Raw genomic sequence first — 25,888 nt, 5'->3', positions numbered from 1 at the left:
ATAATGTAACCTTTATCTTCAAGCATTTTTTAACAAAAATCCACGGACAGAGGCTGCAAAGAGAAGAGAACATTTCTCATTAAAACTTTATCCCGATACAACAATGCCCTCAAACACCATAACTCCCTCGCTTTTAATTGCAGTTCTAGAAAACAGATCTGAATTCTCATTAACCATTGGAGAGGGTGGGTTAGTTGACTCGGAGTATGTTTCAGACATTGATGATGAAGAACTCCCACTACTGGTGTGGGAGGGGCGTTTGGCCTACTTGATCTGGGCACTAATTGCTCCAGGAACTCATGACAAAAGAACAACAATGTGCACCATTCCAGTAACCAGTGACCACCTCATTGGTTCACTGCAGACCTTGTGACCTGCTCTCATTGCACACATAATCACTTTGATCGCAGCAGACATGACCATGCAGACCAATCAAAGGAAGATGGCAAAGGGTACCACCTTGTTGCCTCTTTGCTGGTGGTCTACTCCCAGTCCCGGAACCATGCCACTGAATAAGCAGCCATTGCTCAATCCTGCCATGATTTTACCTGCAGCCTGTACATTCAAGGAAAAGGTTGTAGGAGAACTGTCCAAGACTCCTCTTGTTAATTCTCTGTTCCATTGCAGTGACCCATGCAACCACTGGATCGAGCGTCCGGTCCCAAGCCCTTACCCACGGCTCCTTATCCTAGAGCCCCTCCTTGCTTTCCTCTCCTCATCTCCAAACAGTTAGCTCCAACTGCTGAGGTGGGAAGAGCAATAACACACTTGACAAGGAATTACGGTGGCAACAGATATTTATTCTTAGTTTCAACAAGGAACGGTTAGATCAAATGCCTACTGGTACCAAATCGTTTCTCTAGAAGAGCTTGCTAATAAAACCATTTCACGGATGGGTCAACATAAAGCAGATTCCATGCCTTAATGTTTTAAAATATGAAAATACAATTTTAATTTTAAGAATCTTTGCCCTTTGATCTGCCCTGCCTGCACATTTCTCTGCCAAAACACAGGACATCCCGTTCTCTTTCCCCCACACCTTTGCCTGCACCCACGTCTCTTGGGGCCCCCTCAGCTATGCCCTCTTCTCTCCTCCCTCTCCCCTGTCACACCTCAGGAGGTCGCTAGACAAGTCCGGTCCAAGAAAGCCTCCTCGAAACAGGTTGAACCTTGCCCTTCTAAAACCATCAAGGACAATATCGATTCCCTTGCTCTAGCCTTGCCCGACCTCTGCAACCTCTCCTTCGCCACTGGAATGTTCCCCACTTCTCTCAAGCACTCTCTTGTGCACCTTCAGCTCAAAAAACCCTCTGCTGACCCTTCTATCCCGGGAAAACTATCACCAGATCTGTATCACTCCTTTCTTGGGGAAACTCCCAAACTCCTGGAAAAATTCGCTATCTCACAGCTTGCCCGTCACATTGAATCTGTCGGTTGTCTCCATGACCATCAGTCTGGATTTAGAGCATCCAGAGCCACAGAAACTGCTCTTCTAAACACCCATCAAGACCTGCTCCCAAATCTTGACTAACTCTCCTTCTGTCCTCATTCTTCTCAATCTCTCTTCTGCATTCGACACAGTAAACCACAGCATCCTGATCTCCTGTCTACGTGATACCCTGGGCATCACATATCGGGCCCTGACGTGGCTTGCCTCCTTTCTCTCGGACCATCCTTCCCAAGTGGAACTTGGGCCCTTTCTCTCCACTATCACTCTCTCGACTTGTGGTGTCCCCCAGGGATCTAACCTAACCCTGTGGTTCTTCAGTGTCTACATGGCCCCTCTGGCCCACAGGATCTCTACCTTTTTTTTAAAATTACATTTCTATTGGTTTTCCACAAACAATAAACAGTGCACCTCAACATGGTGCATAATAAACTTCAACCCACCCCCCCCCCCACGCCCAATTCCACGTTCAACAACCGCGGTATGTTAGTCCACAAGTGTCTCTCCTGTATCATCGTCCGTTCAATTGTCTGTGTGTCCAGTGTTTCAGGGTCCGTGCTCGTCAAAGATGCCACCATTTGCTGCCACTCTGTTAATGTCCCTGCTTCTTCTTCACCCGCTCTGCAAGCCACCTCCCTCCAAACCACCGTTTCTACATCAGCCCAGTTTAGGAGGTCCCTCCACCAGGTTTCTATGTTGGGTCTCTCCCGTGTCTTCCACCCCCTGGCGATCCTGCGCTTAGCCAAAATGTAAGCTAGGTCTTTAAGCTTGCTCACATGCTTAAGTTTATGCGGTCTAGGGAAGCCCCCCCACCATACACGCCCACAAAGAGTCCACCACCAGTCAAATCCCTTTGTCCGCCAGTCGGCCTGCTATCTCCTCCCAATATCTTGTGATTTCAGGGCGGGCCCAAAACATGTGTACCATCCCCACATTTTCTGCCCCGCATTTCGGGCAGTGTTGCTTAGCTGCCTTCCCGGGAGGATAACTCAGCGGCAACGTGTTCGCCTTGGAAGCAAGACGACAGCAAGCAACACATGTTTGATCCCCGGGTCCGTGCTTAGAAACCTCTGAGTATTTATGCACGTTATAAATATGCAACTAAGACAAACAAAAAAAAACAATTACGCAACTGAAAAAATTCCTGTAACAGCGCCTCGATGCCCGCGGGCTGTGTGAGCGCTTTAAAAATGCAAATAAATAAATAAATCTGCGAACTTGCCGATTTTCTTTGGGGTCATAAATGCTCTGTGGGTGATGTACAACTGAATCTGCTGCAACCAGGCATTCCTCGAGACTTTCTTATGGTATCCTTGCATCTTTTCTCATAGTCTATCGTCAATGGTCTCCCCACTTTCCTCTTCTCATCCCTGCCTGACCTGAACCACCTCTTTACCCACCTTGGACATCAGTATCTCATAAATTCTGGAGACTTCGTGACCTCTCTATGACACCGCTTGGAAAGCTTCTATAGCTGTGTCTGGCTGTTGGGCCAGTTCTGTTTCTGACCACATCTTCAATAATAGCTTCATCAGCCTAGCGTATGTGATGTACTGTCCCCTGTGTAAGCCCGTGTCTTCTATCAATATGCCGAACTCCATCTTTTCCCCTTCCTGCCACACATCTACCACTGTTGTCACACCCACTGGTTGCCAATGTTCCCAAATGGCATGCCTCAATTGTTAATCTATGCCCCTTAGTGTTACAAGAGGGATATGTGGGGAACACGGCTGCGGGTTCCCCATTACGGCGCAAGCTCTGTGCCAGATCTTTCTGCCCAGGGTCAGCAATGCGGTTCTGTTTTCTTTCGGGGGGTCTGTCACCCACATCAGCTCATTTAGGAAGTAAGGTGCACTTTCCGTCCTCAAAAGCCTTAACTCAGGATTAGTGTCATCAGATAACCATCTAGCTACGTACTGAAGCTGGCCCGCTAGATAATACACCTCGAATTTGGGCAGCTTTATCCCTGCCTGTTCATGTGGGTTCTACAATTTCCAGAGGGCTATCAGGTTTCTGGTATTGTGCCAAATGAACCCCCTGCAAATACTGTGCAAGTTGGAGAAAAATCGTTTGGGTATTAAGTATGGGACATTTGCAAAGTTGTGTAGCAACCTGGGTAGTACGATCATCTTGAGCAAAGCTGTCCTCCCCATCATGTTCAGGGGAACCTCATCCAAAATGTCATACTCCGTTGGATTCCTTTCACTGCTTTCACTGGGTTGTTTTCATATTCATCTTCAGGTTTATGGTATATATCAATGCCCAGATATCGAAAGGTGTCCACCGCCCAATCTATCTGTAACACAGGTAACACGCGTTTTGGCACGCCTATATATCTGCCCTGGGGAAATATGCTAGATTTCCGTAGGTTTATTGTTATACCTGACAACTGGGCAAACCGTTCTAGTACCTCTAATATGTATTGCAGATTTTCTTCCAGGTATTGCAAATACAGCAGCATGTCATCTGCATACAGTGATTTCAAGTGCTGCTCTCCATGCGTCTGAATGCCCACCTCCCTGTAATAGTACCTGAGGTATGCTGCTATTGGTTCTATTGCCAGGATAAATAGCATCGGGGACCAGGGGCATCCCTGTCTAGTGCCTCTGCTCAGAGTCCATCGCTCGGAAACCACAGGTCCCATCCAGACTCTGGCCATTGGTTCATTGTACACTAATTTCACCCATTGTAAGTACCCAGATCCTATTCCAAATTTCTCTAAGACTGCCAGCAGCCATGGCCACTTAACTGAGTCAAAATCCTTGACTGTGTCTAGTGAGACTATTGCCAATTCTCATGTGCTCTCCGTGGTCTGATCTATGATGTGGTGCAATCTTCTAAGATTGTTGGAGATGCACCGCTGGGGGACATATCCCGTTTGATCGTGGTGTATCAGGGAACCGATCAGTGTTCTCAGCCTATTTGCCATCACAGCAGTGAGGATCTTGCTATTCTGATTCAACATTGATAGCGATCTATAGGATCCGCAGTCTGTGTTTGTTTTGCCCGGTGTGAGAGTGGGACGATGATCGCCTCTATTAAGGTCTCTGGTAGTCTGCCCTTTTCGAATGCCTCATTTAGCATAGCTAACAGGTGTGGGAGCAGGTCCTGTATATATATATATAGGAGACAGAGCTCGAGAACAGGTTGTTCACTGAAAACCAGAAGTAAAAAAACGAATACATCTTTAATCTAGTACACATAGAAAATGTTAAATCACTCTACAAATAACAAGGACTAGTTCCCACATACAAAAGTTAAGAACAATCACTAAAAAAACAAGGATTTCGTCAACAACCATCAAATGGTTAGGTGGTAAATAGTTCTAAAGTAGATTCAACAAACAAATAACAATGTACTTCAGTTTCTGCTTAATCTGAGATAACAACAGTTATTCTAATCCTGTACATATCCAGGACATTGTCTCAACATGTTTCAGTTCTAAGAAGGGTTACTCAGAGAACATTCATCAGGAGAGTTATTCGCAGTTACGAAAATCCACTTTCAAAATCATCAGCTGTTATCTGAATCTAACAGTGTAGTGTACACATGTAAACTGTAAAGATGGAAAGGAAAAAAGAAAAGGCAGATCAGAGGCGGGATAATAGCTACAATGTATCTGTCTAGTGCCCCGTTGCAGGGGGCAAAGGTGAGCACCAAAGGAGAGGTTATAATTACCTTCCGTGGTGCTCGTGGGGGCCCACACCGTAAATCAATAAGGTTGCAGTCAGCTAAACATTTGCTGAGGCACTGTAATAAATACGTGAAAAACCTGGGTAAGTGTTTTTCAAGGGAGCTTAAGAAAACCACAGTGTTCGAGAGATTCCCATGGGTCACGAGAAATGGAAAACAAATATTGGAGATACCTAACTCACCAGTATCGTGATTCATTGCGTGTAGTCGTGGCAAAGAAATTAGGGGAGGCACTTCAGGTCACTCCTCAATAAGCGGGCCAGCTTGTGTCCCACTTCTAAATCATAAGAAATGTAAGGACTGGCTTCCAGTCAGCGGTCTCTAGAAAAATGATCATATATTCTTAGCAGTGTCTAGATCAGTAGGTAACTGCTTTGCACCTAGATTACGCCTCACACGGGTGATCCCCTTGGGTGAATGGACGTACCGGGGACTTAGTAACTATAAGCTTCGAATCACAGGTTTTTGTGTTATTTATTAAGCTATTTCACCACAGGGTTTAAGGATACCATCACCCCACGCTTTATATTTCGAGGATATCAGGATTTTGTAGTCTTGGGTGCCGAGTGGTTGAATTATAATTATAACTCTGACTTTTTAGAGGGCTTAGCCCGTAGACAGTGACCCATGTGTATATTAAAAAACTGTCACAACGAGTTACGCTTATTGAGGAGTGACCCGAAGTGCCTCTCCTAATTTCTTTGCCACGACTAGACGCAATGAATCATGATACTGGTGAGTTAGGTATCTCCAATATTTGTTTTCCATTTCTCGTGACCCATGGGAATCTCTCGAACACTGTGGTTTTCTTAAGCTCCCTTGAAAAACACTTACCTAGGTTTTTCACGTATTTATTACAGTGCCTCAGCATATGTTTAGCTGACTGCAACCTTATTGATTTATGGTGTGAGCCCCCACGAGCACCACTAAAGGTAATTATAACCCCTCCTTTGGTTCTCACTTTTGCCCCCTTCAACGGGGCACTAGACAGATACATTGTAGCTATTATCCAGCCTCTGATCTGCCTTTTATTTTTTCCTTTCTATCTTTACAGGTTACATGTGTACACTACACTGTTAGATTCAGATAACAGCTGATGATTTTAAAAGTGGATTTTCGTAACTGCGAATAACTCTCCTGATGAATGTTCTCTGAGTAACCCTTCTTAGAACTGAAACATGTCGAGACAATGTCCTGGATATGTACAGGATTAAAATAACTGTTGTTATCTCAGATTAAGCAGAAACTGAAGTACATGGTTATTTGCTTGTTAAATGTACTTTAGAACTATTTACCACCTAACCATTTGATGGTTGTTGACGAAATCCTTGTTTTTTTTAGTGATTGTTCTTAACTTTTTTAAGTGGGAACTAGTCCTTGTTATTTGTAGAGTGATTTAACATTTTCTATGTGTACTAGATTAAAGATTTATTCGTTTTTTTACTTCTGGTTTTCAGTGTGCAACCTGTTCTCGAGCTCTGTCTCCTATATATATATATACACAAGTTTTGCCTTCCCGGGTATAGACAGAGTAGTTGAGTTGAGTTCCACGGGTTTTGTGGACCACTAACTACCAGGATTCCTTTTGAAATAATAGTGGGAGCAGGTCCGACATGCATCTTTTATAAAACTCGCTAGGGAGACTGTCCGCCCCAGGGGCCTTGCTAGTGGGTAGGGTACGGATTACATGTTCCAGTTCCTCTAGTTCAACTTTCAGTGTTATTTGGATGACACACAGCTTTCCATCAGGCTACCCTCAACCTCTGCCTCCTCCTCGCTCATCCCTGACTGTCTTTCCGCAATTCATTCTTGGTGTGCTGCTAATGATCTCTGTCTCAAGACCAGTAAGACGGAGATCATCCTCATTGGGACCCCTGCTCCCGCTTTCCCAATTTATCACTGGCCGGCCTCCCGTGGCCCTGCGCCTCCACCTACTAGTGAGGCAAAAAATCTGGGGATCATCTTCGACTCCACTTACTCCTTCTCTTCTCATATCTGGGACATCTCCAAAAAGTTCCACTAACAGCTGCACCTCCTCAGAGGTATTCTACCTTTTCTCACTTTCCCCCAAAGGCTCACCATCTCCAGAGCTCTCCAAGCTAGACTACTGCAACAGCCTCATTCTCAATCTACCTACCTCTTCTCTCCGTCCACTATACTCATCCAGAACAGAACCGCACATCTTATCATTGGCCTCAAGGCCAGGGACCGCATCTCTCTGCCACTGAAATCCATTCACTGGCTCTCCATGGCTGCTAAGATCAAGTCCAAGACCCTTTGCAAAGTCCACAATGGGGAATTTCTGGGGCCCGCAATATCTGCAACGCTCTCTTCCTAAATACTCTCCTTCTAGAGCCCTCCGCGCATCTTCTTCCAACTCTTTGCGGGTGAGCTGTTTTTCTAAGCAGAGATTTGGGGGTAGATCTTTATCCTCTGCAGATGCCTCCTTCTGGAACAGCCTCCCTGCCTCTCTCTGCCTTGAGCCGGATGTCCTTAAATTCCAGAAACTCCTTAAGACTTTCCTCTTCTCCTCCTCCTCCTCCCTCTACCCTGCTAACAACCTCTCTTTTTCTCTCCTGCCTCATTCCTCCTCCCTTTCCTAACTCTGTTCAATTTTTACTGACTGGACGCCTGGTTCACCTTCAGAGCCTCACAGGTCCCAGTCTCCCCGCCTGACTTTGCACTTGCCACCGGGCCTCTGCACTATGTTCTGACTACTGCACTTTCAGCATAAGCTCCTTGAGAGGTGTAACCTCCCTGCACTTAACCCAGGGCCTGCTGGACTGGGCGCACTTACCCCCCTACCCCCCTCCACCCTCCCTCACACGTCCGTCTGTACACTTGCACGACCCAAATCTACAAGGACTAGTAAGTTATGTCTTGTCCCCCCTTGTCTCCCCTCCCTAGTTTGGTTGTGCCTGACACACTTCATACACTTGTACTAGGAGAAATGCTGTTAGGCCTAGTACGCTAGTTACTTTTTTGTTAGATCAGTCAGAAATGTCAAGGCCTAAGAATGACTACTGTATTCCCTTGCTTCCTGCCCGCCTTGAAGCACTTTGAAGCACTTAACTTGTGTATAAGCGCTGTACAAATAAACAATAAATATATAAATAATACTTGCCAGTGCAGCTAGCATCGGAAACCTTTGCACCCCAGCAGGGTGCGTTGTTCCAGTCAGCGTTGACTGTCTGCTTGTTTTATCTCACAACCCTGGAAGTGAGGATGCCTGTAGTACAAAAGGAAGACACAGTGAGCCATGACCTTGGTTCGACTCCTTTTTCTCCCATGCAAAGAAGCTGAGGTAACTCTGGAGGACAGCCCTTCCGGATTGGGCAACTTGGGACAGTACTGTTTGGCAAAAGTATGAGCAGAGGCTCACATAACTTTCTGGCACATATCCAGGACAGGAAAACCTCTATGAAGAGCTGAAGTGGCTGCCAACCATCTTGTGGAATACGCATGGAACCCCACAGGGATCACTGTTTGAGCAAGTCTGTAGCATTTGCAAATGCATAGGATGATCCATCTCAAAATAATTTCTTTAGTTACCGCCGTACCCATTCTTGGACCATGGTGAGAACGTCTTAGTCTGCTTATATCATATGTCGCTGCGGTTATTATCGTTTACTGTTTGAATGTACATGATGTTTTCTATGATAAAATAAAAACCTTTAATTCATTTGTTTTAAAAACTGTTTTGAAGATCAACAAATCTGAACAAGCAAGAATGCATTGGCTCGAAGGGGGAAGCCACCAAGAATGTCAAAAACAGATTCAGGTCCCATGGTGGGACAATGAACTGCCTCAAGGGAAATAGGTTTGCTAAACCCTGCAAGAACTGCACCACCATAGGAATTCCAAAGTAGGAGCCCTGCGCAGGGGGTTCTCTTGAGCACCGAGATGGCTGCCAGATATTGTTTTACTATGTCGATCTGCAATCCATTTCTAGCAAAGGACAGAAAAAAACGGGATGACTGAAACTGTAGGACAAACAATGGTGTTCATTTCTCTCTCTCTGCACTAGGTGCAAGAATGTTTCCAGCAGCAGTGGTGGATGGCCTTGGTTGCTGGCCTGTGAGCAGAGATGAGAATGTCCTTGACCTCTTTGGACAGGGCCCAATTCCTGTGCAATAGAGAGATTTAGAAGGCTGAATCTCCCCTCCTTACTGGGGCAGAAGGTGCTCACTCCTTGGGAGATGTTGAAATTGTCATTTTCAGACGGTCACATAATTTACATTTTCCATGCTTAGGAGCGATTAGAATCATTGTGGTCTGGAACCTCTGTAGCTGCATGAGAACCTGCGGGATGACGGAAATCGATGGGTATGCATAGAAGAGGTTGAAATTCCTCTCCACTAGAAAAGCAAAGCCTTCTGACACTTAAATGTTGGCCTAGTTGTGAACAGGTCGACTTGAGGGGTTACTCAGAGATTGGAGAATTCCACAAAAACATCCTGGCACAACTCGCACTAATGGGAGACTGCACTCTGCTTGTTCAGAGCATTCACCAACACATTCTCTCTAACGGCCAGATGGGCTGCCAAGAGAAAGATTTAGTTGTCCAACACCCAGAACCGTAGCTGCATTGCCTCATTGTGAAGGAGCAGCGAACCACACCCCCTTCTTTTGTTGCAGTAGTGCCTGGCAAATGTGTTGCCCATCAGAATCAGGACAGCTTTCACCCTGATGGAAGGCAGCATAAGTCAGATCGCCTGCATCTTTATCAGATGGTCCAATGTGGACTCTACCACTGGCCAAATCGTGCTCACCCTGAGATCCCGCAGGTGAGAGTCTCAGCCTTTAAGAGAAGAGTCTGTGTTCACAATCTCCTCAGGCCAAGGTGGTGAGAAAGGTTCCCCATCCTTTGTTTTTCACTTGGGCTTACCAATGGAGTTCCTGTGCCAACTGGATAGTGTCGTGGAAAAATTACCACAGACTATTCTGGTGGATTGGTGAACAATTTATTAGTAAAAAGACAAACAGCAGGACAACAACAAACCACAGACAGTATGAAACTTCACTGCAAGTGAGAACCCAGCTCCCTCCATGCACCGTTATCTTATACCGAAAGGAACACATGCATTTCTGTGGAAGGGAAGATCCAGACAGGGCATGAATCATGCTGAAACAATGTTACAAGCAGGCAACAAAGCCTGTCTTTGATACCAGCGGCGTTGTCATATGTTGAAAAAAGTGTTATCAGGAAGGACAGCATGAAGTGATACATTTAGCAGAGTTGAATATACTCCTCGGAGGTTCACACACATTCTGAGGCAGGCGAGCACGCTTCTAGTAGGACTTCTTTCTGCTAAAGACGCTTTTCTCAAGAAAGCGGGAGCCTAAAACACACATATGTTAAAAGGAAAACACGTCAGAAGCGAGAGATAGCTAGATACTAAGCAAATGGTGTTTGTTGCATGAACATGAGCAGTAAAGCTTCACCTCGCACTGGCAAGAAACACGTGTTTAAACATAGCAATTTGCAGTACCTCCTCAATATTATAATACAGCAGTGTGCTAGGCGATTAGATAAAAATATTCAATTCAAACAGACTTTCCTCCACAATTCCCTCCTATTACCTTCACTCCAGTTTCATTACATACTTCTTTAAGGGAACAAATATTACATCCAGCAGTAGCATGACAGTAAAGTACTTGGGCAGTCTGAGAGACTTCAGTGAAGGTGGCGCATTGCGCGATAATAGAGGCATGTACAAGCCATCATCAGACAGAATATAGAATGACCAGCACTATAAGTAAAGTCTCACCGATAGATGCGCCCAGAGGTCCTAAGTAGACCTCCAATCCAAGACCAAAATGTCCATGAAGCCTCTGGACTGTTGTCAAGGAGGCTTACAGTGTAGCAAATGTGATTGATGATGTCAGTAATATTACTTGCGTAACTAAGTATGAAAGTGCAGCACTCACTTATCACGATTGCGCAGACGCCTCCTTGTGAAGCTAGGACGATGTCTAAAGCCAAACGATTCTGAAGGCTACTTGTGCTCGGATGATAGAGTCAAGAAGGAAGCTGTGGCATTTGCAATATCCTCTACTAACAGTGACAATTGGATCAGACTATCCCTGTTTATCTTTATCCCAAGGGCTGGTATGAGCTATCCTACTGAAGCAACAAAATCTTCCCAGACAGTGCTTCTTCTGGGTTGGGTCTAAGCTGCAAAGGTGTGGGTAGGACACACTAAGCACCCTTATCTCAATTCCCCAATTTCCCACATGCCCCCGGCTCAGCCTGCAAGAGGGAACCTGCAGTAATGGGGAAAGGCAAACAAACAGCAAACAACGAATGCTTGCTTCCCTTTTTCTTCCATATATTGATATTTGAAACAAAGCGAGAAGAAGTTGGGCAGCTTGGTAACCAATTGCTGCGGCCCCAATATAGCACTCTGCTCCTCATGTCATCTGCACACAGAAACATGAACCTGGAAAGCGATTGAGATCATGGAATTTCAAGAGGGGTAGGCTGGGAGGGAATCTGTGGGAGAAGAATCCATAGAAACAATATTAGTGGTAAGCCATTTCTCCTACAATGGATTGCATTCTCTCAGATTCCTCAACTTGATAGACTCCCAAAGCAGTTTTCCATGCTGGCGTCCGCAACCAGCATCCGCTGCACCTTGCCCAAGATGGCCCTCGTCCTTTCCTCCGACGGAGAGGCCAGAAGCGACACTGTTTCGAGCTTCGCTCCCAGAAACAGTGCGTCTTGCGCGGGCACCAGGTGGGACTTGGCGTAGTTTATGGAGAATCCCAGGTCCGTGAGTAGTTGGACGGTCCTTGCCGTGTGCTCCACAGCGAGCTCCTTCGTCTTTGCTTGGATGAACCAGTCGTCCAGGTAGGGGTAGACGTGGATCCCCTTTCGGCGCAGCTGCGCCGCCACCGGTGCGAGGCACTTGGTGAACACCCTGGGTGCCGACCTCAATCCGAAGGGAAGGGCTCTGAACTGGTAGTGACGCCCTTGGACCACGAACCTGAGAAACTTTCGGTGTCCCTTTAGGATGGGAATATGGAAGTAGGCATCCTCCAAATCCAACGACGACAGGAAATCGCCCTCCTCCAGTTGACTCAGGATGTGTTGGAGGGTGACCATCCTCCCGTCTTCTTCTTGACGAGGAAGTATCTTGAGTAAACTCCGGAGCACCGAAGCCTCTTTGGGACGATCTCGATGGCGCCCTTCTTGAGCATCGCCTTTACCTCCAAGAGAAGTTGAGGGACGTGATGTTTTTTCCTGGCCACGGGGGGGGGGGGGACGCGCGGGCACCTCTTTAGAAACTCAAGCGCGTGCCCCTGAGCTAGGGCGTCCAGCACCCAACGGTCGGTGGAGATGGACTCCCACACGCTGACAAAGCTCGCCAGCCGGCCTCCCACCGGGGTGCTTCGGTGGGGGCCCGACCCCACGGCCGGTTCAGTCCTGCTTCGACTAGGCTTTGCCGCCTTGTCCTCCTTGGCGACGACGGCGGGGTCCGCCTGACTTGCCTCGTCCCCTGTAAGCTTCCTGTGACGACAAACGGGCCGCTTGACGGTAGGTGGAAAATCCGCCGCTGGAACCTTTGGAGGCACCCTGTTTGCCTCTGCCGCTCCGAAAGGGCGGCCGCCGTTGCTGGAGAACCCCAAGAGCCCGGGCTGTCTCCGTGTCCGCCTTGATGGCTTGAAGGGAATCGTCTACTGTTTTCCCAAACAGGTTGTTTCTGTCGAACGGCATGTCCAAGACTCTGGACTGCACGTCCTGACGGAAGTCAGTAGCCTTGAGCCATCCACGCCGCCTAAGGCACACGCCGTTGCCGAACTGGCGAAATCCAGTGTCAGCGATGTCCGTCGCATTCGTAATGGCGTGGTCCGACGCCACCTCTCCTTCCTGCAAGATCTCTAGGGCTTCCGCCCTCTTGTCGTCTGGTAGGAAGTCCAGCAGGGGGGCCAGTTTGTACCACAACTCCCTGTCGTAGCGGGCTATGATAGCCAAGGCGTTGGCCGCCTTAATCGTCGTCGCTGCCGACGAGATGACTCTGCGACCCATCGTGTCTAATTTCTTTCCCTCGCCGTCCGGCGGGGAGGTCAACATAGAGGCCACCCCCCCCTCTTTCTTCCTGGCTGCCGCGGAGACAACCGAGTCCGGGGTCGGCTGTGCCCGAAGGCACAAGGGGGCCACGTCCGGGACCCGGTACTTCTTCTCATACTGATCCCTTCTAGCCGGCGTCGTGGATGGGTTCTTGAGGAGGGCGAGGCCCTCATCCCAAATATCATCCAGTAGAGGTACAGCGAGGACCGTCTTCCTCTTGGCCTCGCGCCGTTGATAAAGGAAACCTTCCTTCTTCTTCTCTTCCGGGCAGAGCTGGAAAAGCTCGGATGCCCTGGCGATCATGGAGTGAAACGATCCAATCTCGTCGGGCGGGGAAGCCCGGTGGGAGGTGACGATGGGAGATCCTCGTCGTAAACCTCGTTGTCTGTACCCGTCACGGCTGTGTCAGTCCCCGTATCATCCCCACGTGTGGTGGACGGGGAGGAGGGCTGGACAGGGCGCGATGGCTGAAAAGGAGGTGGAGGATGAATCCTTCTTCTCTTAGGGGGAGGGCTCCCAGAAGGGCCTGGCTCCGGGTCCCCCGTCGGGAGCGGTTCCTCCGTTGGTGATAACGGCAGTCTCGTCCTTGTCTCCGAGCATAAGGACTGTATAGCCAACAAAATGGCCACCGAGTTGTCTTGCGGCACTGGTTGAGGGGAGTCCGACGGGCGGTCAGGAGTCGCGTCGGCACCCTCGACGTTCTCGTCTCGACGGGGTCCCTCCCGACGGGCTGGTCTTCTTCCACGCCAACGCCGTGGCTTAAGACTTCGATCAGCTCTTCCTCAGAGGTTGAGGCCGAATCCACGACGACCTCCTGCCCCCCTTTTTCTTCTCCGTCGGAGGTTTCACGGGGGTCCTGTCGATGGGCATGAAAGAGGACTCCCTCCGCGGTGGCAGGGAGACTCTGGGCCCCGAGGTCGCCACCACTGGTGTAGCCTCCACAGGCTGAGCCAGGGCCGCCGCGACTGTCTCGATAGAGGCCTTGGCCGGATGGATTAAGGCTTTCACCACCTTAGGTGCACTCACCGCTTTCTCCTTGGGGGGAGGGTCACCGCCTCGCTCCCCCTCCGATGGGGCCTTCGAGCTCGACCGGGGTCTCTCCAGGAGCTTCGCCGGGTGCTCAGCCTTCCTCTTACCTGAGCTAGAGCGTTGGCTCGTGGTTGATGGCCCCGGGGAGGATGCGCCCTGCCTGGCGCCCGTAGAGCCCGACCGTTCGGCGCTCCCGGTGCCAGGGAACTCGCAGTGCTTGGCCTTCTGTTGGACCCCCGTCGCCGGGGCGCCCTCAAACGTCTTAGAAGACCGCTCGGACTTCTTCTTCTTCTCACCTGACGGGCTCTTTCCTTCCAGCTAGTTGGCGAGACGTTGATGGCGGTCCTTCATGGTCCGCTCCGACATATTGCCGCAAAATGCACAGTCCTTCTCCATGTGCGTCTTGCCTCATGTAGGCAGTAAAGGCAAAGGGAGTGTTCGTCCTCCTTAAAGACATTCTGAAGCTGGCATCCAGGGCAGACCCTAAACAGCTTTCCGGGCGTCGAGCTTCCCTTCTCCTGGGCTATGTCCGAGATGGGCCTGAGAAACTTCTGGAGTCCTCCAAAAGCGTGGCTCGACGCAATCTTCACCCTTGAGGGGCGTAGACGAATCCGACACAGGTCCCCGTTGATCGGATGAAGAAACGGTGGAGCTTGAGGCTCTTTTGACCGAAAAAAGAGAAATGTTTTGAGAAAAAACGTGAAAAATAGCACTAACGCTCGAGAGCAATAGCACGAGGATCCCAACACTTGAACGTGCGGTAAAAATCTGAAGATGGCTGCCAGAGGCGGGGCTTAGGTAGAGGGCAGTCATTGGCTGTGGTCAGTATGACGCAGAGATCAGTGATTGGTTACTACTACGAAAAGACAGATCAGAAACGAAACTGATACTGATTTTTTCTTTACCGAGGATTCCCAGCCTGACAACGGGGAATATTCATGAGCATGTGAATCCATGCCAGACCCCATGCTGGAGAATTTCAAGTTTAATTATCTCCCAACTCAGGTACTTGATTCACTCTGGCAAAAGGGTGTTGAGGTTTGGCCAAAGCCACATCATTTAACGTGGAGCTACAAGCTGACGACAGCGAACCTCACTAATTGAGGATGCACACCCCTTGGGACTACTAATCTCCGATTACTCTTCTATCATGAAATCTTCCGTTCGAGAGGTTGGAACGGAAGTTACAGTCACGTTCACAGCCCAGGGTTCAATGCGCATTCTCGATAATGATGTTCAAAATCCTTTTTTAAACTATGGCTACTCAGGTTAATTACGGGGTTGCATCTAAATCTAAGAGTATGAGAATATGGATAATTGATTTCAACTTTGAGGAAACAAAGTTGAAATGTTGTAGAATATTGTATTCACAAAGGGCATAACGGTAACTAGCATTAGAGTTTCCGACGTTTTGAGTGATATGCCTATACAGAGATCAGTGCAACTTATATGACACCGCGCTCTGTCCATTTAATTATTGTCTAAATCATTGTTGAGAATAAAACTCTGGATGATATGGTGACTGATTGCCAATCATTCGCCTTTGTTTTTACTCTGTTGCAGGGGATGGGCCCTTTAGTTCGTGTGACAAGAACATGGAAATTGACGCACTAATGACATTGAGGTCTGTGTTTTTGCTGATGAATCTAATTTATCCATAACTTTGTATGGTGTAAGCTGTTTTCAGGTTAAACAGTGACATTTTTTGTATTGACAAAAAACAGGCAAACCCCTGAAGAATTTCCACTGACTTTTTTTTAATTCTATTTTAGGAAACAAGCATGTTGGGTTAAATATAACATCACCTTGCTTAAGTTGATGTTAGGTTTTTTTTACACTGTATGAATGGAATGCACGAGTGATTGAGATACGTCTTTGCACAGCACTTAGCACTTTCTTAGACAATTCAATTGTAGGTCTTATTACTATGATTGTTTTAAGAATGATCTGTTTTTTTACACTGTTTTTGTATACCTGTACACTGACATATGTGTTTTTAAATGAATATGTTTTTTATCAAAATTTGAAAAAAGAAATTTTGTGTGCAAAATAACATTAAAATGTGTATTGATTACCAAAACAACTGACTAAGACTGATGTTACACCTTTCCGCTGATGGTTAGTATGGCAACCACGGTGAAGGTGCAATGTTATTCTTTAGTACTCACCTAACATGGCCGACTGCACAGATGCCAAGTCTACGAGCAGCGGTACTGCTGACGTACGTTTCCGGACTACGCACCGACACGGTCATGTGACCACATATAGTGAAACCAGGAAAGCAAGCAAATGCGTCGCTACTCTCCTGCACAGCGCCCTGTAAGTTTGTTCCTAGGAATATAACTTGCTATCCAGTTGTGACTTTCCCTAGTGTCTGACTTTCCCTATAACCCTTCTTTCCTCCACTGCAGACCTTGTCTACTCGTTAGATTGCCGACCGATCATCTCTTTCCCTCGCTACTTCATCTTGCAGAATCCTTTTCTACTGTTGAGAGGTGAGTTCCCCAAGCTTTCCGCCCAACCATTTCCATTCCTATCCAGTCCCCTTTAGCATATTACTAACCTCTGCTTTCGGCATCCTTTCTGTGTTCTGTCTCCATTATAAGGTTTAGCAAACGACTTCTTTTGAAGACAGCTCTGATCTAAGCTGAATAGACAATCATTTCCGTCTTAGGAGTAAGTGTATTCCTTTCTACAATCTACTGTACCTTGCTTTCTGTCTGTTCACGGATCACTTACCTCTCCTGTCTCCTGCTTAGGACGATTCGCACCATCTTCAGGTTTCCAGACTCCAGCTAAGCTGATCCCAGAAAGCGACCAACTGACCAGCTCCTCCTCAGCTCCAACGCAGAGTTTTTCTTCCCCGGAGGGTTTTCCCTGGAGGTTGTGCTTCCTCTTTCACCGAATAACTCTCATTGGTGAGGAGGGAGCAGGGTTTCCCAGGAGACCTTTCAATTCAGCAGTGTTGCCACCCTCAGACTCTACCGACTGCCCAGGTTAGTGTTAAGCACGAATTCATTGCGATTAAATTTGGAAAACAGATTTATATATGCACTGACAAGCGTATCAGTAACAACTGACCTTGGACTACTTTGGTTGTGGTTCTCTGTCAAGCAACAGAGTTATTCAATCCATAAGCATTGGTGTATATATCTTTTGAAAGGTTGGCCACCTTTGTAGAGGGATTGCTTATGGGTTCTTTTCCCTCAAACATCTTGGTGTTTTTGTAATGGGTTGGCAGTCACACCAAGAAACTCTGGAGGGCCGCCCTACCAATGCACGCATTGCCCCCTCTGACAAATCCAAGCTGTAATGCTTTGTAAACATGTACAGAGAACACCATGTTGCCGCACGATAAATGTCTTTAGCCGCCAACTCCCCTCTGAAGAGCCAAGGAGGCCGCCACCCCTCTGGTAGAAGGGGCCCTAAGCCCTGCTGGAACAGTCTTACCTTCATTCTGATAACATTCAGAAATGCTTAACACTATCCTGAACTGCAATAATGCAATGAACGACTGGCCATCCTTTCTGAAAGCCTGTTTTAGCCAGATAACAACTCAGCGCCCCATTAGGATCCAACCTGTGGAGCCTCTCCTCATCCTTAGAAGGATAGGGTGGAGGGTAAAAAGCTGGAAGATCGGTGCTGTGGCTCAGGTGCAATGCTGACATCACCTTTGGCAAAAACCTCAGGTGCACTTTGAGGGATGCTTTCTCTTTAAAAAACGCAGGAAGGGGGCTTTATAAGAGTGCCTGCATTTCACAGTTCCTACACGCAGATATGATGCCACCGAAAACGCAGTCTGCAATGTGATGAGACTGATGGGAGCTGAATGCAAAGTCTCAAACGGAGCCGCCATCAGGAAGGTGAGAACCAAGTTCAAATCCCAATTAGGGACCACAAAAGGCAAAGAAGCGAAAGAGTTAACAAGGTCCTTCAAAAACTTGGCCACCACTGGGATGATAAAGAAGGAACCTTGTTCTGGCATCCTTTAAGACAGAGACAGAGCCACCAGATACCCTTTTACTGGGCCCACTTAAAGGCCTGATTTGGCTAAGGCCAACAAAACAGTTATCTGGAGTAGGTGGGACAAGTCACAGGACCCACTACCTTTGCCTTACACCAAGTCACGAACATTCGCCATCCGCACGGTTAAAGAGACCTAGTGGACGGTCTATGTGCAGCCAACACCTCTAGAACATCCTAGTCAAAGCCCAGGCCCCGCACCTCAGCCTCTCAAGGGCCAAGCATGCAGTTTGAGCGGGTCCAGGTGTAGCACATTGCCTCCCGACTGTGACAAGAGGTTTGGCCTCAGAGGAAGCCGGAGTGCCGGGCATACGGCCAGCTCCAGATCATCTGGATACAACGTCCTCCTTGCCCAGTCCGGGGCAATGAGGATCCGATGAGCTCTGAATTTCTGCAACCTCCTGAGAAACCAAGGGATGTCCAGTAGCAATGGGAAGGCATAATGGAGGTCAAAGACTCATTCCACAAGAAATGTGTCCCCCAATGACTTCCTGAGGGCAAGTTCCCTCGAACAAAACTGCTTGCATTTCATGTTGTCCTTCGTAACAAATAGGTCCACCATCAAGGTGCCCCTCCAGGTGAAAATCTCCAAAATGACCCGTGGGAGACCAGGCTTGTTGAGGTAGTGCATGGTCACTGTGTTGTCCGTTAACACCAGTACATGTTTCCCCTGCAGAGAAGGTGCAAAAGCCATCAGTGCCAGTGACCGCTCGCAGCTCCAGCAGATGTGTGTTAACCGTTCTCCTTCTGGGACTAATGGCCGCTGATCTGGGGAGAGATGCAATGAGCCATCCAGCCCTTCAGTGAGACATCCGTGACAACGTGCTCCTCTGGCCATGGAACCCAGAAAGGCTCTCCCTCTAACAAGTTTGTCCTATCGCTCCACCAGGTCAGGTTGTTTACCATAGACCTTGACACACAAAGGATATCCAACATTGCTGAGGCCACTGGCTTCTGAGTGATCAGTCAAGGGATCTCATTCGGAGTTTCGCCTGCGGCACCAGGAAGATACCGGATGCCATGAGGCCCAGTAGGCACAAGAACGCTGATGCCGGTAGAGTGCTGGAATTCTGGAAGAAACTGACTATGTGCGCCACGTTGGTGAGACACTGCACTGGAACAAAAGCCTTACCTTCCTGGGTATCCAAGACCGCTCTGATGAACTGGAGCCTTTGTGCTGGTAAGGTCTGTGATTTCTATAAGTTATGCAGTAGTAAACAGGTGACCTGAAGGTGTCTCGAAACGTGTTCCAGAGACTGTGCTCGGATCAGCCAACCATCCAAGAATGGAAACACAAAGACACTGGTTCTCCTGAGGTAGGCGGCAACTACTACAATCAGCTTGGTAAAGACCCTGGGGTGGAGGTCAAGCCAAAAGGGAGCACTTTGAATTGGTAATGTGCGTTCTCGATGACAAGCCTTATGAACCGCCTGTGCTTCCTATGGCCAGGCATGTAAAACTAAGCATCCTGAAGGTCCAGCGACACCAGCCAGTCTTGGAACTGCAGAGCCTGGAGAATTTCTCTCAACATCACCATCCTGAATTTGTCCTTCCTCAGGAATCTGTTGAAATCCCTGAGGACGAGAATGAAACAGAGTCCTCCCGCTTTCTTCGGGACCAGGAAGTATCAGGGGTATCAACCCAAGCCTATTTCCTCGGATGGCACTTCCTCTAGTTCTCTCTTTAAAAAAAGCTCCACGAAGAGCTGCAGGCCCTCCCATTCCAGTTATCAGGAGGGATGTCTGGCCAGAGGTCTCTTTATAAACGGGAGGCAGTAACCCCACTCAATCAACTGAACGACCCAGCCGTCCAAAGTAATTCCTTCCCATTTGCTTAAGAACCCAGAGACTCTCCTTCAAGCCGAGGAAGTATGGGGTGCGACCTCAAAGAGGTTTCTGAGGTGCCATCAAAGCCAATGCTACAGCAGTAGTCGACTGTCTCGACTCATCTCTACCTCCATCTGGCTGCTGGAACCCACGATGCCCCGTTTGGCCTAGGGTGCTTGCGTCTTTCTGGGAAATGTAACCCGCCCTCTGGACACAAAGAGAAACATTCTGCCAAGGAGGCTGCTGCTGTACTGCTAATCCTAATAACTTAGCTGTCAGCTTGGATTCCTTGAACTTTGAGCGACTCATCAGCTTTGGGGCCAGAAGGATGTTCTCCGTCGAAGGCAAGGTCCAGCAGCTCTGACTGAACGTTAGGGGAACTGTCAAGGTGCCTATGGCAAAACCCATAAAGCCGCTGTGTCCAAACCGGCTTGGAGCGCTTGACGGGCCATTTCCTTGCCATAAGCCACTATCTCCAAGAAGCCATTCTTGACCTCTTCCTCCGGGAGGTGATCAGATGCTTCTGAAATGATGCTCCAGAGGATAAGAGAGAATCTAGCAAAGGCACAAGAGGCATTCACTGCTTTAGGAGCAATGCTCCCCGAAGGGAAACATTTCTTCGCCAAAGCGTCAACTTTTTTCAACTCCCTAATGGTGGGTGGGGGGGCAGGGGAGTACGACGTCGAGGCGCTGGACGTAACTGTCACTGCCTGCACCACCAACCCTTCGGGGTTCGGGTGAACCACCAAGAATGGAAGGTCGTCTCTTGCCAGCTTACACTTTTTTATGAGCTACTTATCGACTGCCGGTGCCGAGCACGGGCATTGCCACAAGGCCATGACCGGTCCGGTATGGCAGCATTGAATAGCAAAGCCTGCTCAGTCTGCGGTCCACAGTCGAGGATGTTAGTATGGTCATAAATGGTTTTGTCGGTGCGCCAAGCCCTGACGACACACCAACCTTCCCAACTGCCTTGCAGTATTGCACGTTTGGGTGAACATATGGGTTTAACTGCTGAAATTCAACATCAGGAGATGTATCCAAGCAACTAGCATCGTGAAAGGCCTCAGCCAATTGGAGTAACTCAGCCTGGTCTACCATAACACCCTTTGGCTCAAACCCAAAGGGTATCGGGTCACCCCCCTAGTCAAATATCAACTTCATCGAGTCGAAGAACATGGATCTAGTGTCCGGAATGAAGTTTCGATCTTGCAAGGTTTCCATTGGTCAATGTGCTTCTTAGCCCAGGGGTTTGACGATGGTATCGGCGCAGGAGTGGGTTTCTCCTTTGGGGTCATGCTGTAGGACCTCCCTTGGCTGCCTTCATGCCGGATTGGGCAGGCACGTTCAGAGCCGAATCCACTTGCGGCATCGAGGCAGAAGCCATACCATCTGAGGCCTTTTCAAAGACTATCAACATTTGTTTCTTAAAGTCCTCCCAACTCCTCCATACATGCACCCTTAGACCGGTACGACTTCCTCCTGTTGTTCAACCAATCAGAATCGTGCCTGCATCAGCGTTTCTTTTCGTGCGACGATGAGGAGCGGTCAGATTCGCTAAAAGAGTGCCAACATTTCTTGAACGTCTTGTAGTGATGTACTTCTTGATGTTTCTCGGGAGTAGGACTCTCGGTATCGTGCTCTGAGGACCTTGGAAGCGACTTCACCAGGGATTCATACAGCAGCCTGCTGAACAGCAGTTTTGCCAAGCGTTCCTTCACCGCCTTCATCGCTAGACAAGAACCACATTGCACCGTATCATGGCTGACATCAAGACACTGTGTGGGTCCATGAGGGACATTTTAGAGTTGCAGTCCTTGCAGGGTTTAAACACAGGTGGTTTAGCCCTCCGACATACTGATGCAGGTCCAAATTTGTTTAAAACGAAAAACAAGCGTATTCCGAGCAGCGTGATGAGCACGCGGAAAAAAGGAACGGAGGTAAGGGGGCATAGTACATTCCTTTTATATGCTGATTGACGTCACATCCGTTGTCGAGGTGTGGCAAAGATGTATGCAGAGAGACCATTGTTTTTATAGTGGGCAGTACGAAAAGCAGCAGTCACAGTGTAATGATAATACATCACTATTCTGACAATAACGATGACAAGAGGAGTATGGCCTGACATGGTGTTCACTAGGGGCAAACCCAGAGTGCTCAGGTTCCAGACTCAGGTCATTGCATCAGCGCAAAGGTTTGTGGCTAGAAGACAAAGTTCTATTCAGTTAATCAGGGCAGGTGATGAGCGGGGCACAAGTGAAAGTAAATGTTTAAACATTTTGACAGAAATCAGATGCTGAGCAAAGGATTACTTAGTCCATAGTTTGTAATTGGAAGTTCCAACTAAAAGTTTGGCCTAGAAATATCTAATGTACCAGAGCCATGTACACTTGAGAGAACTAAAACAAAGAGTGACCAGCAAGTTCCTTCTAATCTTTGGTAGCGCACTGCCACCTTCATCATCATTGAGGGGACACATCAGGGGCGAGTGACCTGGCAAGTAGCCACTCTGTTCAGAGCTACTGATTCTCATTAACTCTTCTGCAGGACCGCAAAGCGTGCCTTTTCGGGGACTGTGTTGTAAGATTCAAGGCAGTTCAGCACTGAAGTGCTGAACTGCCAGGAGTGCAGGGTTGTTCCCTCCGGGGCTTCGACCGACTGATGAAAGAGCCTTACCAATAGCTCCCGCAAAACCTCACTCTGTGGAGGAGGTTCAGAAGCAGTGGGTCCTGGTTCAGCACGTGTGCATACTGGGTGATCGAGGGCTGCCACCTCGTCCTCTGGTACGTGCCGTTCCATTGCAGCAGCCCTGGAAGGCTCTGACATAGGCAAACGACTGGTTGCAACACTGGTGGAGGATTCAGTGGTTGCGGTGAGACCAGAGCCAAGGCAAGAAAGATTGATTGAAGTGGAGGTGACATTGTCGGCTGGGATGACAGTGGGTTGCATTCATCCACATCAAGATCTCAGCACATTTAACTGCTGTGTGCGTAGTTAGAAAGACCTGGAATAGGCCGCATCACCTGGGCTGGGGCGCAGATTTCAGCTGATGGACCATCACCAGGACCCAGTCTCGCAGCTGTTAAGGGTGGCAGGGCTCAGTAGCTGGTTCAGGCAGGACTTCACATACCTGAACATGGACAACAGTTTTAATCAACATGCAACAGTACTGGAATAAAGTATCGTCCTCAAAAGGCAAACTTTGGATGTGGGGGACTGTAGGTGGTTGCAATTCCCATTCTCATGGGGCGACCTGTGAGGATTTTGTGTGCAGACAGTATGTTTATGCTGGCAAACATAGTCAGGGGCAAGGCTTGGGGCCATTTCAACCCAGTCTCTCTACACACTTTCAATAGCCTTAGCTTGAGGACCCCATTGTGGCGTTCTACATGCGCACTGGACTGGGGTTGATGGAAATGTTGAGCTATTCCTAGAGCTTGTGTTGGGCAGAATCCTGTGCAGTGCCCTTAGGGACCACTACACACAATTAAGACTACAGGTGGCAATACAAGTTTTACCTTAGGTACAAGCCTGTACTACTATGTTAAAGTGGTAGCAGTAGCGCAGCAGCCAGGCTCATCTCAAGAGTATATGAGCAGTAGCAGAGATTACACAAAAGGACCACAATTACTGTGACTCAAGTAAACACTGACTCAAGGTTTCAGGTAAAAAAGGTAAGTACATTTATTTTTTAGACCATTTCTTATAAACACAACAATTCTATTAATTCAAAACCACACGGAAAATATACTACAACCAACCAATTCACTTTGGTACACTCTAACTCAAGGTAAGTACCCTGTGTTTCAACGGACCGGTGTTATGAAACAAAGGACGTTACCGGGAATACTCTTGCGATCACTTTTTGACAGTAATGACAGTTCGGTCTTACTAAAGAAACGCGTATCCGCGGCAAGAATTGTTACCGGGGCAAAAACACACTTAGCACCTGGGTTAACCAGAGAGAGTTGGGGGCAAAAATCACAGGCAATACTTTTGTCAAGGCAGACAGAATCAGGGAACACTCATAGACAGAAATTCAAGAGTCAATAGGCCGGAACCAGTGTCAAGTGGAACCGGGTTCCTGTTGTCGAGGATCACACAGTCGCATAGTTCGAGATTCAACGTTGCCAGGAGTACTTAGATATTGTCAACAGAGAAAGCAAAAGTTATAAGAAGTAGGGAAGACAAGGGCAAGCCTTGGAGATGAAGAAAAGGGATTCACCCTAATTCCTCAAGCAGAACACAGTAGCTTATTCAATGGAGAAGCTGGTGCCCTGGCAGTTCTTGTTGGTTTCCTACAGACCCACGGTTCCTGGAGCTTCGAGGTGAAGGACGACGTCTGGAGGGGTCTGCACCACCCAGGGATGAAGCCAGCAGCAGTGACGATGAATAAAAAGGTGCGCTCCTTAAAAACAGGAGAGGCTCTTCAGATGGCTATCCGGACCACTAGAACAGTATGCAGCGATTTCGACCAAGAAGAGGATCCTCTGGCTGCGGAAGATGAGCTGGTTATCCCCACCAAGCTCAAGGGAAGACGACTCCGGACTGGATCTTTTCTGGTCATCGAGAGGTACATAGCTCGGACCTGCAGCGGGGCTTCACCGGGACGGGGTAGTTGCAGCAGCCGCCTTCTTCTCCGCTTCTATTCGGTTCCTTGTAGTTCCAGTGGCGACTGACTTCTAGCCCAAGAGACCTGCCTTTTATGCAATAATCCCCCATTCACACAGCCTGGCTGTCAATCACGCAGCAGGGGGGTTGTCCGGCCCGGACAACCACCTCAGCCAATCATGGCAAAGTGCGACTTGGGTTTCGTAGGATACCCTGTGCTCGGGGTGACTACACCCCTCCCTCACATTCAGCCCACCTAGACACCCAGGTGCCTGGAGGAGGTCTTCTGAGTAGAAGCCCGCCAAAAGACGGTCAACAAAGAAGGCAAACCTGGTTTGCTGCACAAAGTAAAACACAAGAAGGACTTGGACAAAAAGAAATGACGAATAAACCCGACCGGAGCCAAAAGAAAGTATTTGGTCAAGCGGGTTAAAGCTCGAGGCTAATATAATAGCCTAAAACAATACCACGTTTATATAGTATAATTGCAGTAGAAAATTTAGGGTAGATACCACTGCCCCCAGCCAAGTCTAAGGGCCTCATTAAACGTTGTGCGCTAAAAACTGCAAATTAGCGGCATGGCGCTATTAACGTGTCCGCCCTCGCAAGAGGGCGCTAATGGCGTACCATTACGAGTACGCGGACACGAGCATAGCGCCATGCCGTTAATGACATGCCGCTAAAGTCCCCAAAAAGTCATCTACCGCCTTCCGCGAAAGTGCAGATAGCACCTCCGCCCTCGCGCCATTAGCGGTCACCGCTATTAGCGGTGACTGTTCAATTGCGGAACCGGAAATAGCGTCATCGCACAGGAACGGGAAAGAGCACGGCAGCCATCTTTAAAAACACAATCCATTGCCATCCTCTGCACCCTGGACCTGTTTTGAGTTGGGAGCAGTGCAAATTCATCTGGGACACCTGCATCATGCCCAAGGCTCTGAAGAAAACCAGTGACAGGCAGCGCAAGGAAAAATATACCAATGAGGAATTGGTCATGCTAACACAGACCCTTGCAGAGCATGCGGAGGTAGTCTTTGAAAATGACATGCGCCGGCCAACCTTGCTGAAGAAAAAAGCCATCTGGGAGGAGGTAGCTCTCAAAGTCAGTGCTGTGGGCACCAGCACGCGCACCGTGCGCGAATGCAAGAAGAGGTGGGACGACCTCAGGCTGCGGGTGAGGGGCAT

At 48.4% G+C, this 25,888-nt stretch overlaps 1 protein-coding gene across 2 annotated transcripts in view; it reads right to left on the bottom strand.

Annotated features, from left to right (window-relative positions):
• The window catches only part of SMARCC2 (SWI/SNF related BAF chromatin remodeling complex subunit C2), a 2,756,167-nt gene that overhangs the window by 1,661,766 nt on the left and 1,068,513 nt on the right, over positions 1-25,888 (bottom strand). The gene's annotated exons all lie outside the window — the stretch shown is intronic.

This window comes from Ambystoma mexicanum, chromosome 3q (assembly GCF_040938575.1).
Source record: "Ambystoma mexicanum isolate Mex_15411 chromosome 3q, UKY_AmexF1_1, whole genome shotgun sequence".
Taxonomy (NCBI): Eukaryota; Metazoa; Chordata; class Amphibia; order Caudata; family Ambystomatidae; genus Ambystoma; species Ambystoma mexicanum.
The sequence above is the reverse complement of the archived record's forward strand: the minus strand, read 5'-3'. Positions and strand labels throughout refer to the sequence as shown.